Below are 8,014 nucleotides of genomic sequence, written 5' to 3' on the forward strand. Positions count from 1 at the left end.
CACCAATTTTCAATATCTCTTTTTTAACAGCCCAGGAAACACTGTGCCCAAATGCACACACACGTGCTCTCACACACACACACACACACACACACACACACTAGCAAGTGGTTCTCCCTTGGCTCACGAAGGCAGGAAGATGAGGAGGAACAGAACACCCTGCATGGCCCCAGCATCTGCCGGGTGAGCGAGGTGGGGAAATGTCCCATAAATCACACTGTAGGGCAGCAGCAGCAGCAGTGCAAGGGCAGCGGTGACCCCTTTGGTGACAGTCCCAGTGCGTGCAGATGCATCCATGTGGCAGGTCTTGGTGCCTGGGCAACAAAGGGAGGTGGTGGGGATGGCAGAGGGATGGGTGTTTTGGGGGTCCCAGACATAAATCCTTAGTATGAGGCAGGTGGGACTGGTAGGGGATGGGATGGGAGACAAAAGCTGAGCTGCCTGGGTAGGGGCAATCCCAGCAGATGCAGGAACACGTTCTCTGATGTTCCAGTGCCCCATGTAGCTAAGCATAATGGGTATGGGAATGACCTTGAGCATCCCAGCCCCACGGGCTCACCATGCAGAAAAACCCAATGCCTGTGTCCCTCTCATGGCTCTCTGTCCCTCTCCCTCAGTGAGGGGCCAGTTCTTACCACCTCACTGGGGACACCCTCTCTCTTCCCACCCTTCTCCTTATGGCAGCCCCAGGCCTGAGGGGGAAACCATCCCGGGCAGTTGTGCGTGGCTGGGGCTGCCATGGCGGCAGTGAGGAGTACCCGTGGGGGCTCCCCCTTGGCCCATGTAAAACCCCAACGCACCGGGGGGCTGCCCACTCCTTCCTGCACTCGCCATGGGGCTGGCTGACACAGCAGGAGCTGGGGCAGAGAGCGCTCCCCCCGCACCACCCAGCCTGCTCCTGAAGAGGCGAAAAGCCAGTAAGAAACACATTTCCTCCAGCTCGTGCGCTGGCGGCTGGCTCGCCGCCCAGCCTGGGGCTCCTGTTCTTTGTGAGGAAGATGAGCAACCAAGCTCCCCATGTTTTTCATCGAGTATTTTGGGGCAAAACAAGCGGTGTGTCACATTCGGGGATGCCCTGGGTACTTTGCACCACCTGCTCTGGAATGGCGAAGTCGAAGGATATTGTTTAGTGCTGGAGGGGAAAGGGTTGTCTGGAGGTCTGGGTGAGACATGGGAGATCCGGGCTGTACTTCTGGCACTGGTGTCCCTTGCACTATGGACGTGACTAGATTCTAGTCATCCTGTCTGGGAATGTCCCGGTGCTGTGAGAATGTGCTCACCCAAAAGGCTGGAAAAGGTGTTTCTTCCAGAAACAGATGGGGAAAACATCACCAAGCAGACAATGTGACCGTGAAGAGGGCAGTCGGTGGGGGTGGCAGCGTGGGATGGCCACATGGGAGGGTTGGGGTTGGCTGTCAGGAGGGGTGGTCCAGCTCTGGGTGCTGGAGATCTGTATGGGTCAGCATGGAGGCTTATTGTCTCTAACCCTGGCAGGGAGTGCTCCAGGCACAGTGGGATGGCAACATCCAGGGATCACAGAAGGGAGTCAGACAAAGCTTCCCTTGGGGAGCTACAGTGGCAGGAGCCTGGAGACAGTCAGAAATTAATGGTTGTGACACTGGCAGGTGCTGAATTACTGGGTTTAACCATTTTCAGCTACCGGGAGGCAGCTCCAGGTTCCTGGCCCAGAGACATAAGAGTAAACTGGTGTGATGGGGTCTAACCTGAGCGAGCAGAAAGAAAATTATATTATCAAGATACTCAAGGCTGTGAGAAGGGGAATCCAGGTGTGAAACTGGAGGACACTTGGAAATAACTTGGGAAGGAGGCCCAGACCCTGGCACTCGCTGCACACAGCGGGTATCTTTGTGCAGACACATGAGAGCCAGTGCAGAGTGAAGTGCACTGAGGACAGCCAGGCATCCGCAGGGAGCCCGGGCACAGCCTGCCAAGGTGCAGCCCACATGTCCCAGCAAAAGCATGCATGTGCCCAGCAAGTGGGGTGGCATTAGCAGCCTTGGCACTTCCAAGGGCTCTGCAAACCTGTGCGGGTGCCACTGCAAAGCATCGGAATTACCCATGCATGGCTGGGCTGGGCCAGGCAGACAGCTGCGCCTTTGAGAGCTGCGGAGACACATTGTCATTCTGGTCCTGTCTGGAAAGATGCACAGCATGAGCACATCTGCCTATACCCTAACCTCCCTGTGACACAGTGCCGGGGCACTGTCCTCCCGGGGAAGCCAGGACAAGCTATTGCCACTGGGAGTCCCAGAGAAACCTGCTTGGCCAGAGCCAAAGACCCACGTGCATGCAGAAAGTGCTGGTTGTTTCCCTGAATTGTGCAGTTCTCGGCTCAATACGAGGCTGGGGCAGATAATGACTCAGAACAAAGTGAGCTATGTCTAATCTCTCCTGGGACATTTTTTGTGTGTATGTGAGAGTGAGTGACTCATGGCAGCTTCTCAGGAATGCAGAGTATCTTAGAAGTAGCACTCACCTTTCCCGGCACTCACATGGGCAGAGGGCACCGAGACACTGGCTGTGCCATGTGGCACTGGTGATTTGGCCAAAGGACCAGGCATGGCCCCTTGTACCAGCACTTCTGAGCTGGAGCGTCCCCCGTTGCTGCCTGCATCCCACCTGGACCCTGCCTGCCCTGGGGAGGGCTTGGTTTTGGTGCATGGGTGCTCCAGCCTGAAGGTCAGCAGGATGCATCCCCACAGACATGCCCTGGGCAAGTCCCTGCCACATGGGCTTGCCATGCTTTCTCCCCATGCCGCCGGGCACATGCTGCTGGCTGGCTCCTGCCCAGCCCGCCGGCCATGCCCACCCGGGTGTGTGCCACGCTGACTCATTTCACCAAATGCCGCAGGAAATCCTTGTCATCTTTCCAGCGCCTGCCTGCACAGCTGGAGTGAAGGATGCTGCAGAGGTTTCCAGCCTCCTCTCCAGTGCCAGTTCTGGGGTTTAGTCACAAGGGATGTATTTATCCCATGTAACAAGCGCCATCATGCTCTACAAGGGCAGAGGTGCTTTAGGGGAGCTGCTTTTTTCAGAACTGACTCAGAAATAAAAAAATATTAAAACAAACCACCAACCCATCAGCCAAAAAAGGCATCTCTCCTGGAATTTTTGTCTTCATCCAGGCTGCTGCAAAACCAGCCCCGATGAAGAGAAAAACACTGGCATTAGTGCAGATAACTCACAGCAGGACCAAAGCCCACACCTGTCTTTGAGGGCAAAAACACCCTCATTTGGAACCAAAGCTCTGGGCTGGAGGGCAAATGCCTGGCAGACCTTGCTCAGCCACTGCACCCCAGCAAGGATGGAGCAAAGAGGGCGCGCAGCCCCGTGCAGCTCACAGATCAGCTGAGCCGCAGACAGCATGGCCCTGAGGAAGCAGCGGGACTGATGGCACTGACAGCCCTGAGTATCCAGCAAACCCAGCCCCGAGGTTCCCTAGCCCCAGAGCAGAAATGCCGATATGCAGGAGGTCCCAAAAATAAGCATGGTCTCCTGCCCTGGCTTTCCCCACAGTAAGCGGGTCAGCAGAGCATTTCTCCTTTCTCTGTCATTCCACACGTTGGAGGCATCTCTGAATGATTCAGGCAGCAGGAGCACAACGGCTGTGATCTTGACACAGGGCGCCCAGGGGTCTGCACCTGCAGAAGCTGGGGAGGACAAGAATTTGGGGGTCTCACCGGCTAGAGGATGCTCCCTGCAGCTGCTGGCTTTGCACAGCTGTTGCTAGAAGATCTTTGCTCCTCAAGTGTCAGAGCAGATTGGAGAAAACAAGAGCAGCCTCCAGAAACACGTGTTCTTTGTAAATCACCTAATTACCCTGGCTGATTAAATGAAGCTCAGAGCAATTGCTCTCCCCCTAGCTTGCTTTGAGGGTTGCTGCTGCTGGGTCAGCCTGGAGATGGGGTCACGTTCCCAAGGGGTGTCTCATTTTTTTTGCTGTCTGCCATGCACTGTGCCTAGCTCATCTCCTGAGACACTCTGGCTGCTGCAAAAATTCTGGAATAAGACCCAAGACCCCAGGGCTGCTCATGTTCAGCAAAGCTTCCCCTGCACCATCCAAGAAGCATCTCTCCTTCACAGGTGCTGTGCTTGGGGCCATGGGGAAGGGTCATGGTAGTGCCCTGCCTTACTCATCCCCACAACAGTCAGTACTGCTCGACCCTGGCATCCTCACACCATCAGAACTCCTTGGCAAGCCAGAAAAGGGGATAAATTTAACACCAGAATTTAATGGCACTCCATGGGAATAGCATTGTCTCAGAAAACTTCTCTCTCAATTGTTGCCAAGAAGAACTGGATGCAGGGAGCTGTAGCAAGCTCCTCCGCAGCCTGAAGCCCTCCACCCAGCTGGCCCCCAGTCCCGGTCTGTGCCTGGCACTGGGGCAGAGCTCTGAGCCTGAGGAAGTTGCTGCAGCTACCACCCATGGGTGTCCCTGCACTGCATTCAGCTTGTCCCCACGTGCCCAGCCCAGGCTTCAGGGCTGGCAGGGGTGGCTGCTGGCCAGGCAGCAACAGGAGAGGGTGCAGACTCACAAGATTGAGGGATTGTCAGGGATGATGGGCCAGGATCTTGGCCAAAGGGGCAGAAAACAGGGAAGTCAAATGAAGAGATTATGGTGCATCCAGAAATTGTTATTTACCTTTTTACAGCTCAGGAAACCGCTGCAAGGAGCAGCAGGACTTGCCCATGGTCACCTGCAAGGCAGTAGCAAGTCAGAAAGCGAGTGCCTGTATCACCTGAGCAGCCACTTGGTATCATTTGCTGTGCTCCAGGCTGGTTGCATCCATTCACTGCCAAAATCAGGGCTTCTCAGCAGCAGGGACCGCTCGAGGGGCAGCTGGGGGCTCACTGCCACTCTCAGCTCAGTGCTGTGCCTGATGCCAGGCTACTCAGCCTGCCTTCCTGTTCCCTAAACCCAGCTGGCAGAAATCCCAGCTGCCCCTCGAGCAGTCCCTGGCTTCAAGCCTTTCCTTTGTGGCTTGAAAATGGGGGAGAGCCAGCCTGCGCTGAAAAGTCCCCCATAGCAGCTGGTGGGGAGAGAACAAGGGCGGTCGCCCCCACCTATAGATATTGAGTAACATAAAGGGCTGGAGTCTGAGTTTGTTTCATTTCCAGAAAATGAGAAAAGAGTGAGAGACAGTGGCAGAAAGAAACCCCGCTGAAAATCCCCGCACTCTTGCTTTGACAGAGCTGAGCTGCAAATTTCCTTTCTGCAAGCTGCAGCACGTCCCCGACCAGCCACCAAGCTGGGGCTGTCCCTGCGCAGCTGCATGACACCAGCACGGATGTCCCAGCTGGGGGAAGGGGAATTCAGACGTCGCTTTCGCTGTACTAAAGGCAGCAACACGGTGGTGGCCTTGGCAGAGTGCTGTGGAACCGGGGCCGCAAGGCCAGCAGCATCGCAGCCACATCACGCTGAGCCACCGGAGTAGCAGCTTGGGAGCCCCAGGATACTGCAGCCCTGCAGGTCCCTGCGCACTGGGGGCACGTTTCATATCGACGAGGGACCCTGGCATCTGGTGGAGATGGCCAGGTACGGTGCCTTGCTGAGGCGCCCGGAGGGGCATTTTGGGTCCATTTACAGAGCATTTCTGGGAGCTCTGCAGATGGGGACTTGCCAAGGGGACACGGTTTTGCTGACTGTTATTTCCTGGTACTGCTCGCCCTGGCCGTGCACAGCTGCTGGAAGCCCACATGGGCTGGCAAGCTGCGGCTTAGCCCGGGTGGCACATGCTGGGAGGCAGTGGTGGTGCTGGGGGTAGGGGAAGCCTTTGAGATGGGGAATGGGTTTTTGTGCCTGTGTTTTCTGAGTTGAACAGGGCTGCTTGCCAGGCAAGTGCCTTGCAGGGAACCCCAGCGGCTGAAGTGCTAGTGCTGGGCTCTGCTGCTGCGCTGCCAGCCCCTGTGCCACCCTCTGTACCAAACTGGGCCTGACCCCATTGCACAGGAGCCCCCAGCTTGCCAGCCCCTCCAGCCCCCCTGTCAGCCCAGTTCCTTCCCCACTGTGGAAGGCAGGCGAGTGCCTGCCCCAGGTGATGGTGCAGGTGCGCTGGGAAAGATGGAGCCATGCTGCAGATGCTCAGGCCAGGGGTGCCCCTGGGACCACATGTGCAGGGGATACCCCAGCTGGCACTGGGGAGAAGACACAAGAGGAACTGTGCCTGGCCCCAGGGTTACAGGGGCAGCCCTTTGCCCAGGGCAGGAAGGTAAAACCAGAGACATGTGCTGCATGGGGATGGGAGCCCACCGCATACCGGACTTGCAGGAGACCCCAGTGTTTGGATGGGATTTCCGAGATGAAACACTACTGCCAGGCACCTACTTGCCCCCAGCCATTCCTCCCCATCAGGCATCCCCCCCAGCCACCCCATCTTCTTTTCCCAGGGGAAGCTGCTCTGCTCACTGCCAGTCCTACCTAGAGCCAAGGTGGAGACCCAGCAGAGACATGGTGCTCTTGGCTGCTCAGTAGTCGATGTAGGATCTGTCCGACAGTCTCACTAACAGCTACATCTGATTACTGGGTCACCAAAGGGTGACCACGCTGCACCTGCAGGAGCTGCCCTTTGATCTGCTGGAGACAGGAGGACCGAGGCTCTCCAGGAGCATGGCGGGGGCAGAGGGAGCTCTGATCCTGAGCAATGTTGCAGGGCTTCAGCTGCCCAGGAAAGCAAATGCAGCTTTCCAGTTGCCAGAGGGTAAATAAACCCTTGTGGAGTGCACTTTCCTTCTCTGGGTGGTTATGAAAGCAAAAGCCCTTTGGAGCATCCTGTTTACAGGGTCCCTGGGGCTGAAGGCTGGGCGCTGGGCTGGACACCCGGCTTCTCTCCCCCTGCACCCCCACGGCACCCGTCCCTCCAGCTGTGCCTTGCCTGGCCCTCGGCACCTCAGAAGGCCGAGTCCCAAAGCCCAAACCTGCTGTGGGCAGCAGCCCCCAGCCCCCACGGGGTGACTGTGTGCAAGACATCACGCCTCGGTCCCTGGGGAAGTGCTGTCCCGCCACTTTGGCAGGTTGCGCACACACCACTCCAGCCAGTTCCCCCTAATCAGGGCAGCGCAGGAAACACATGCGGTGCTGCTGCGGCTGCCGACACGTCCCGCCTGCCTGCCAGGGGGAAGGAGCTGCCGGGCTGTTTGTTTGTGAGGGATGTCCTGGCCACCGGGCTGTTTGTGAGGGATGTCCTGGCCATCGCGCAGTGCTGCCCTGGTTCCCAGAACGTTGCCTGTTCCACCACCCATCACCTGCTCCCACTCATGCACTGGTTTAGTTAGCCCCACAGGAGGGTCAAGCCTGCTCCTCCTTTGCTTACAATCTCTCCAGGAGGATCTTCTATATATCTATATAAATAATTTTATTTTTATTATTATTAATTCTATTTTTTTTAACCTGTTGTATCTCAGGTTTCCCAGCTTTGCCACTCCCTGAGCAGCCACGTCCCCAGGTGGGAAGCAGGTGGCTCTTGTTCTGCAGCAGCTCAAGCGCCTACCGGCCCAGACGCGGGAGGCTGGCGGAGGCGGCAGCACACCGTGTCCCCGCCGCGCTGCCCAGCCCAGCTCGGGGGCGCCGCAGGGCACAGCCGGGGGGGCGCCGGCCGCAGCCCCTCCGCCCCGCTTCCCACCCGAGCCCCGGGCCGCGCCCCCCACCGGCCCCGCTCGCCTGCGTGACCCCCGGCGGGCGAGGCCCCGGCGGCCCGGCCCGGCTCGGCCGGGGCGGTAGCGACCGGCAAGAGGCGCCGCCGCGGCCGCTCGCAGCCGGGCAAGAGCCGCCGTGGCGGAGGCAGCGAGCGGCCGCGGGCGCTAAGACACCCGGGGAGCGGCCTCTGCCCCCGCCCTGGGCACCGCGGGACCCTGCCCTGGGGGACAGCGGCGGGGGGCCGAGCGGGCCGCGCCGCGGCAGTGACAGAGGCGACGGTCCCCCCCGCGGGGCGCTCGGACGGACGCGACCGGCGGCGCAGCCGGTGCCACGGCGACCCCGCCCCGCGCGCTCGCGGC

The sequence above is a fragment of the Falco cherrug genome, chromosome 15 (assembly GCF_023634085.1).
Source record: "Falco cherrug isolate bFalChe1 chromosome 15, bFalChe1.pri, whole genome shotgun sequence".
Lineage (NCBI taxonomy): Eukaryota > Metazoa > Chordata > Aves > Falconiformes > Falconidae > Falco > Falco cherrug.